Here is a 9,151-nt window from a genome sequence, read left to right as displayed (position 1 = left end):
ATTTAGTATAGGGTGACTGCTCAAAAACACGAAGAGGAGACTAGGTGCCAACACAAACCAAAGCAAAACAAAGAATTGCAAGGGGACATTTACATCAATGTTTGTGAATCTAAGGACCAGAAATTTCAAAAAACTAACTTAGTCACCAAAACCGCACTGAATTTCTACAGCACTGAGACATCTTACTCTCTGAAACACCACAGATTTTAACTTTCAAGTGCTTTTTCCTAGCAATAAATAGGACCAGTCAGAGAGAAAGTTACTCTACCACTGTATACCTATCCAAATCACACACTTCTTTGGAAGCATCATAATTCCTCAAGACAATAATGCATCCATTCCATTTCTTCACTTTACCCAAGGTAAGAGCCCCATAGAGATGAGAAGTTGGGTGTACAAGTAGTTACAAATCAACTGAAAAGCAAAAGATATGACAGACTTGTTTCCTATGTTCCCGATTCATAAAGATACCAGCAGTGGAGCTACGATAACTCACACAAATCAGGATTTTCCACTTTACTGTGAGCTTCCAGAAACACGGCTCTTCTACCCCTGGCCACTATTAAATCACTGCCTTCCTCCCCTCGCCCTCTCTCAATTGGGTTCTCTGACTTTCACTTTTTTGCATTCCTTTTCACTTTTAATTTCCTTCTTTATTTAATATCTTTCTCCACCACTGCTGCTAGTCTTTCCAACCTCTCCTTTTGCTATGTGATTTCTTCTTTTCCATTTTACTTTGTGGTTTCCTTATACTTCACTCTCTGCCAACTCGACATTTTTCTCTTTCCCTTTCCCTGCTGTTCATAAGAATCAATATAATAGAATATCTCGAGTTGGAAGATACCCAATAAGGATTGTCAAGTCCAACTCCCTGCTCCTTGCAGGACTACCTAACACTAAACCATACGACTTAGAGCATTGTCCAGCCGTACCTTGAACTCTGACAGACTTGGTGTAATGACTACTTCCCTAAAATACGTAATACTTCACAAATTCGCGTGTCATCTTGTGCAGGGGCCACGATAATCTTCTCTGTATCGTTCCAATTTTAGTATACATGCTGCCGAAGCAAGCACGATTTTGGATGCCTGTTGGATGCCTCCTGTCCCTTTCCAACAACCCCAAATTAGTAGACCCGCTCAGATGACAGCAGGCTGTCCGTGGCTCACTCTGTCACCTTAACCACCATGCAGAAAGTGAAACTTCAGAGTTTGATCAATTTGCTGCCACAAGACCAGCGTTTGTAAAACCAGATCAAGCAATTAAAGTATGTAACTATGGCTAAAACATTACAGGCTCACGGTGAATGCTCTGAAGACCAAGGCATTCGTAGCTGAAACACAGCAGCGCAACATTTCTTCTTGTGGAAAATTACATTTTCTCTTACTAAGGAAGAGCCCAAGGATTTGTACCGTGACTGCCGTGCCGCTGTGCACTATGTCAACGCTGAACGCACCATCACCAACTTCCTATTAGCAATCCTGCTTCCTATAATTGACATAAAAGCATCTCATCTTGTGAATTAACCCGCCCCGTCCCCACCCCAGCAGGGTTACAGCACAGCAGCTCCCCAAAAGGCTTCAGGGACAGTGGGTTAATGGACGGTTACTTTCCCCATCAAGGTTCAGAAGGCTGGTCTCCACGACCTTCAGTAGGGTATTAATTACATTATTCTTGGACCCCCAAAAATACAGGACTGAAAGCTGATGTAGAACATCCCTGGCTTTTCCGAGAGCCCATTTAATTGATTAACTGTACTCACAGCTGTGAAGTTCTTTTCAATATTCAGCTTAATTACGTCTTTGCTGATGCTTAAAGACCATTACTTCTCGAAATGCTTGTCATGGTCAGCCATCCAAATGTGTTTATGTTGCAGAACATGAATAAGTGATGCAACTAATCACAATGCAAGTGTTATGCAGCTTCACAACATTTTTGTTGTCTGGCATAATGAGGAAGCTCAGAATAGGTGCTTGCCTGTTGGCGCTGTCTCTCTTTCAGAGAATTTCCATTCATTTAGTAACTTCAGGCTGGCAGCTAAATCAATCATGAGTGGCCAAAAAGCATCCATCCACCAAAGCCACAGACCTTCATTTAGGCATACACAGTTCAAAGTACACCCAAGCTCTCCTGCTGAAAAGACTTTGGTTTTCAAGATTAAAATCTGTACACATGCTGAACACCTGAAAAATAAAATCTAAAGAAGTGGAGACTCCTACAATTGGCCTGTCAATAGCAACAGACAGATGAGAAAAGGGCTGACAGCAGACCAGCACACAGCTACCTCTCCATACAGCATGCAAAACCATGCCTGCTGCTAAGAAAATTGTTTGCACTCATATTTCCCAGCGCTAAAACCAAGCCTGAACTCCTTTTCTGGTGCTAAAATGGTGCTAATTTAAATTCATAAGACTATCTTCTGGCCAGAGAGGGAGAGAAGACCACTCTCTCAGGTGAAGTATTTTCTGATGTTCAGACTACTCCAGCACTGGGCAACCAGGTTTGCTCCCTTCTGAGCATAAAATCTAGCGCAGTATTTCCCCCACACTTCCCTGAGAAGACAGCCTGCTCTCTGTTTTTTTAAGCTGAGAGCAGCTTCCTCCACTTAGGATGAAACCGCACAACAGCCAACCTTTAATTTTCTACTTACCATTCAACAACCTAAGCAAAGTGTATACACAGCCTCTGCAAGAGGCTGAAGGAAAATCAACTTTTCTTGCCTCCTGGTGAGTCACAGCACCACTAGTAATGTAAAAAAAAAAAAATAAATTTATTTCTTTTATTTAATCTACATTTTCTCCACATTTTCCTCAAGGCTACATATCCTTTGGAAGTCCCTGAGAATATAAGTTCTTCTCTTGCCCTCACTGCTACAATATTATACAGTAACATAGAATTTGCCTAGTCTTCCTTAAAATAGGTGAAACTGCCAACTGACAGAACATTAACAGCCTTTGGTACTTATAGTGAACTCTGGCAAAACAAAGTGGAGCTCAAAGCACTGCTGAAATGTATGAACTGGGGGGAAACATACAAAAAGTTGGGAACAGGAGATAAATACAAACATTTACATTACTATGAAGGGCACAGAGGAAAAAATGCAGTTAAGCAGGAAGTCCATTAAGAAGAAAATAATTCAGAAGAACACACGTTCAAGTACAAAATGCAATTAATTCAGACAGGATATAAGAATTAAAAAGTAATTACTGTATTTTGCAAAGGCAGAATAAATGCAACTGAATCACACTGTTCAGTGCCCTGTGGCTTGGGTTTTTTGGTTTTGGTTTGTTGTTTTTTTTCTTTTTTCACTTAGATCCTCACACCCCCCCATGCCCTCTCAAATCAATCAAAAATAGTAATTAAAAAAAAAAAAAATCCACTTCAGCATCCCAATATGCCTGTGGATAACACCACATCTAACGTCATGGAAATAGTTAGCAGGAAAAAAGCCAGCTATCGAATAATTGACTACTGCTCAAAGCACGAATGTTCGGGACCTGGGTCGTGGCTTCCTACAGGAGAGAGACTTTCAGTAAAAGCCAGTGTACCATAAACATTATCGCACCAATTGATTTTAAAGACCAGTTAAAAGCTATTGCCTGTGACAGACCAGGTAAGCTGAACAATCTGTGTTCAGGGACTAAGCAAACTGCATTTGCACTTGAAATATTTTTACCTCGGTCCCACAGCTGCTCCCAGCAGAGGTCCAGCAATAAATACCAAAGCCCTTTTTCTCCTGCCTCTGCCTGAGTCTATATAGGAGCTCCTGCATGTGCGCCTCTTTCATGCTTAGAAAGGAAAAACATCTCCTCAAACCTCAGTAACAACCTCCAAACTTAACTGTCTGCTAGAGGAGAGGAGAAAAAAGACACAAGAGAATCTCTTCCAACAGACGCAGATTTGGTAGCCTTCGAGAAGCAGATGAGGTAGTAAGATGTAAGGACAGTGCTATCACAATTTTAAATTGTGTGCAGATGTCAGAAGATGACAGACAAAGAGAAAAATAAGCTCAAAACAAATTCTTAAAATGTCAAGTGTCTTCCTGCAAACCAGATTACTGCAGGGCATGGGGTGAACCAGCAGCAGAAGCACATGAGCTTAAAACGCCGCAGCAGCAGCGCTCCATGAAGAAGAGCAGCGATGACGCTCACCAACTCCGTGTATGCCTCAGGACCACCTCTTCAGATCTCAGCAACGCGTCCAGCAAAAGCCCCATCTCCATACAGCCCCCCTTCCAGGGATTCTTGAATTTCATTTTCACTGTACCACAGTACACCAGAATACTTGACAGTGTTTGTTTGGTTTGGTTTTAAATCTGGTCAAAAGATACTACACATGCAGAGCATCTTCTAAAGAGAGCTGCCTCAGCAGTCAGTAATAAACAGCTGGACTTACAGCTTTGACTCCTTTAGTACAAGCATTTATGAATCTTGGAAAGAATTTTATTACACATTTCTTTACACTAAATGTGCATTGAAAGCCAATTTTCTTCCAGTAATGCTTTTGGAGACAGTTCACTTTTCTTCCAAAAGTCCTATTAATCTTGTAAAAGAGAATAATAACCTGAACCAGACCAGATATAGTATAAAATATTTCTGCAGTTTGACGTATTTTTAATTCACTTTGATGTCTGAACCACTATGCATTCACTTTCATGATCATTCACACAATTAGGTTTGCAGCAGAACACACATGCTAAGCTTCCACAGAAACTGATTTTAAAAACTAATTACAAATACACATTCCCACCAAAACCTATAATACAAAAATGGTCCTTGGCCAGATCAGGGAAGTTAACAGGTAATGTACTTATCTAGTCCAGAATAGGGCAAAGGAGTTAGCATCCTGGGCAGAAAAATCGAAGGCCCCAAAAATCAGAGTAATTCCGAAGAATGGAACATTTGGAGAAGGCTGGTGCTCTGCCAGTCACATCGTGAACAGAGGAAGACAAAATTCATTAAATAAATTATTCATTAGTATTTAACAACTCAGCACTGGATCCAATATTTCTCTTTTGGCTAAAGAGCAGTGCTGCAAATCCATCCACTTGTAACTGCACTGCTGAAAAAGTTAATGCCATTTATTGACAGGTTAATTTATAATGTCACCTTAATTAAAAAAAGATTATCTTATCACTTTCTGACTGAAATGAAACTGCAGGTGATTGGGAACAATGTACCTACAGGCTAATGAATGATTTGAAGCAATTCAACGTCCAATTAACACCAGCATCTGGTTTGGGGATTTTTTTCCCTGTCAAAGCATTAGCCCTATATTAATTATACTTTTAGTTAGTAGTAACAGAAAGTTACAACCTCAATGTTATCCTTAAAGCAAAAATACAGAAAATAAAACAGTCAGGACCTGGAATTCACCCAACCAGAAGCAAACTCCCTATTACTTGCAGGCATGCAAAACAGGGTGGGAAACTTTCCAACAGCCATCCCAACACCACGCTAACTGAAGAAACGAAGGTAAGTGTCCCTTGTGCCCAAGCCACAGGACCAGTGACCCATCCGCTTCCATCTGGAGGACCCTCTCTGAAGCCAACGTCATGGTGCAACAAACTTTGCTCGGTTCAGAAGGTGGCTTCTCGAGGCTTTTTAAACTGCTCTTTGCCAATAAAAAAGCAACTGAATAATCCATGGATCGTCAAGATTAAGCACAGCTGGGAGATTTGGGACAGGAGGAGTTGGGGTGTGTGGAGGAAGTGTCCTTTGACTCATTACAATCTCAGAGCATGGACCAGCATTTGCCTCCAGCCCGCTTATTAACACTGGATGTAGATTAGCCAAGCATAATTTCTGAAATACAATAGGGTTTGTTTCCCATAAAATGTCCATCGCTAACTTGACTAACTCTCTAAGACCATAACTATACAACTAAGACAAAAAATGAGGGCAAGTATTTTAAGTCCAAACCTAGCTTGGCATTTTAATACTGTGAGCATGGGGGGACTTAAGAGTATGTTATTCACATATCCTCTGCCAGCTCTGTTATTGTTTAGGAAAGGTGTAGCGTCATTTCCTTAGGGCATTCTTGCAATTACACCAGGCAAGAGATGTTAACTTGGTGTACCAAACGGTCACTTGAGAACAAAACAAGTACTCATTCCTGAGAGAGAGAGAGATTCAGAAGTGGGGTCAAGCTCTGTAGTTACCAGTATTTTGTTCATCAATCCCAGACTCACAACAGTCACTGAATAAATTATTAAAGCAACTAGGGGAAGATAAAAAAAAGCCAAGTACCATCTTTCCTGCATAACTGTGTGATATTACCCTGTATCGTTTCCCCTTCCTTTTTATTCTAAGTATCATTACTGTACCTTCTAACAGAAAATTGTGAGAACTACAGCCAGCACTAATTTGAATCCAAACACTGGAAAGCTTCGCAAGAAGGTTTCAATAACCATACGTATGCTCCTACCTGAAAATCTACAGGAAAACAAACCGACAAAATCATACCTTTGCTTCTCATGAATGCTCGATTTTAATTAAATGTCATCACTCCAACTAGATCACACCTCATCCTTCTTTCAGAAGCAAGGCAGAAAATTCATGCTTCTGCCTCTTTTTAGCAGAGCTTTAACCATATTTCCAGGTTCCCCTTTGCCTTTTATTTACAACAAAGATTTCTTACCCTTTCCTATAAACTAAAGCAATTTTATCCCGCCCATGTAGCAGCTCTATATAACTGTTGCCAAGCCAATAAATTAACAGACTCTTGGACTGATCATGCAAGGTAATTCTTTTTTGGCTGTTTTATCGCTAACCTACAGACAGCATTCCCCTCCCAGACCTGAAGCTCGAATCCGGCTTGGGGTCTCCATTATTGTGCTATTGCCTACCAAACAGTTTTAATACAAAGAAACAATATATCAAGCTTCTTTCTAGCACTTGACTTCCCAAGATGATCAAAACTGCTTCTTTTCTTCATGCCGCAAGAGGTCTGCACTGTAGATTTAAAGGTTCAGGATTCACATTCTGCCAACAGTATACAGTATATAGAAAAACCCCAGTTGCAAAGCACTTTTCAGAAGGAAAAGGGAAAAAAAAGGTGGGTTGTTTTTAAAGTTACTTAGCATTTTGAAAGTGAATCTAACTCTCTGTTGAAAAAACCCTTGAAGATACATGGGTAAAAGCCAAACTGTCTGCATTATGAGCAGATGCATACAACCTTCTGCTTCTCCTTACCCCAAAGGAGCTCCTCATCCAACATACTTTCACTGTCTCACACCTCTCTCTTCCCTGCCATAATTATCTCCCTCTGCCCCACGGACCAAATCTGGATGTTCTTCCCCGAGTTGTGCAGCCTCTATCCTTTCCCACCCAGTTCTGTTCCCAATACCCTTCCCTCCTGCACTGCGTGCACATCTTTTAGCACAACCAAGAAACAACCGCAAGAACAAAGAAATGCAACGTAACATTTCTCTCCTTCCACTCTAAAGAAAGGAAATCTTTACTGAAGGCATATAAACTAATGCCCTATTAAGAACAGCTGAAATATTAAATGTTGTCAGAAAGCTGGTTGTTGCCAAAATGAAGTATCAGCACAAACCAACTGCTCTGCCAGCTATTCCTAGCCTTTAATCTGTACCTCCTTTCACAGAGGTGAAGATCACTTTTTCAAACCATAATGGTCATTAGGTAAACTAAGCAGTTACCTGAAGGCCACTACAAACCTCTCAGTCTCGAGACAGTAAAGAAAACAAAAACATAGCTTGAAATTATTTATTAAAGCTGTAATAAAAATCTTTTGGAAAGTACTGTCCACACTTGATAAACTAGTGATGACTACACAAAACTAGAGTTGCTGGAGCTAAATCTCAGTTAATTTCTAAATGAAGCACTTTGAAAAAGTAGAAATAAATGAAATTAACTCAATGGAATTGCTCTGAAATATCTTGGGGAGCAAACCCCTCTGGGTTCACTCATATGTCTGATCTTGAGATTAAGTTTTCAGTTTAACTCACAACATGGCTCCTCCCTTGATTTGTTAGGAGACATATACTGAAGTTAGACAAACAAGTTACAATAAAATGTTAAAATTCTCCTATTTCTCTTACTTGGGAAAAGAGGAAGGGTATACTTTATGAAGGCTCCCTGGGACAAACAACTAATTTCACATTATTTTTTTCCTTCTGGTTAACTATTCTGGTGTTCTTCTTCTTTGAAAGCTCTATTTAACAAGTTGAGCAATACACACTGTTCAGATTCACCAACAGCACCTCTAATAAATTGTATTTCCATGGTAATTAGCATATCAGGGCTCTGTCCATTGGGAAGACTGACCAAAACCACCACATTTTTTTTTTTTTTTTAGTTTCAGTTTTCTGTAGCAAATGAAGACTCTTCATGTAACAGCTAAATCTTTGTTTCCAGATGAAACATTCAGACTTTTTTATTTCTTTTTTTAAATGGCAGGTGTTTTAAGCTTGGCTGCTCATACTCTTTTCTTTGCCATGAGCAAGCTAACATCCAAACTTCACCTGTCATGCAGTTTCACCATTAGCATCATTAGAAGGCGGGCTGGGAAGCATCCCAGAGGGTATCTCAGGCTGGACTGCCAAATATTGAAACTCAAGAGAGGAACAGAAGGGTAGGAAGAGCATAAATAAGGCCTGTCATCTCATAGCGAATCAGACTTGCTAAGGGTTTTCTGAGTGTGCTGAGGAGCTTTCTTAGGCATTAGGACCAGTGATGATTATACCTGCCTCACAAACCTTTTCGACAGACATCAGGCAAACTTCCACTCTTCATCCGAGATGCCATCCAATCACCGCGATCGCTCCTTGCAATGAACTCGGACACAGCGGCGTGTTGTACCCGAGCCAGAGGTTGAGGGCGCGGACCAGTGTGTTCAATTTTACCCAACTCGGAAAGCCACCAAAAGGCAGAGTCCCTTTGGGCAGCCCTGCCTTGCGCTGCTTTTAGCAATCGTGCAGCTATGCCATTAATGAGTGAAGGGGGAGGTCGGGGTGTCAACATGGGGTGCTGAAGGGGAAGCCAGGGAGGGTGGGAGATGGGCTAGCTTTCTACTGAATCAACAAACTGGTCCAAGGAAACACAGCCAGCAGCTAGGGGGGAGGAAGAGGAGGAGGAGGAAGAGCTTGGCCATTTCCGTCGTCAGCAGTACACATCTAACCCATACC

General features: G+C 41.0%; 1 non-coding gene across 1 annotated transcript; it reads right to left on the bottom strand.

Moving 5' to 3' along the window:
- Positions 1-970: 970 nt before the first annotated feature.
- Positions 971-1,076, bottom strand: LOC142044813 (U6 spliceosomal RNA). Its single transcript, XR_012654434.1, has one exon. It is a non-coding gene; the product is annotated as a U6 spliceosomal RNA (small nuclear RNA).
- Between the last annotated feature and the right edge of the window lie 8,075 nt (positions 1,077-9,151).

This window comes from Buteo buteo, chromosome 25 (assembly GCF_964188355.1).
Source record: "Buteo buteo chromosome 25, bButBut1.hap1.1, whole genome shotgun sequence".
NCBI lineage: Eukaryota > Metazoa > Chordata > Aves > Accipitriformes > Accipitridae > Buteo > Buteo buteo.
Note: the sequence above shows the minus strand (reverse complement) of the source record. Positions and strands in the feature narration are given on the sequence as shown.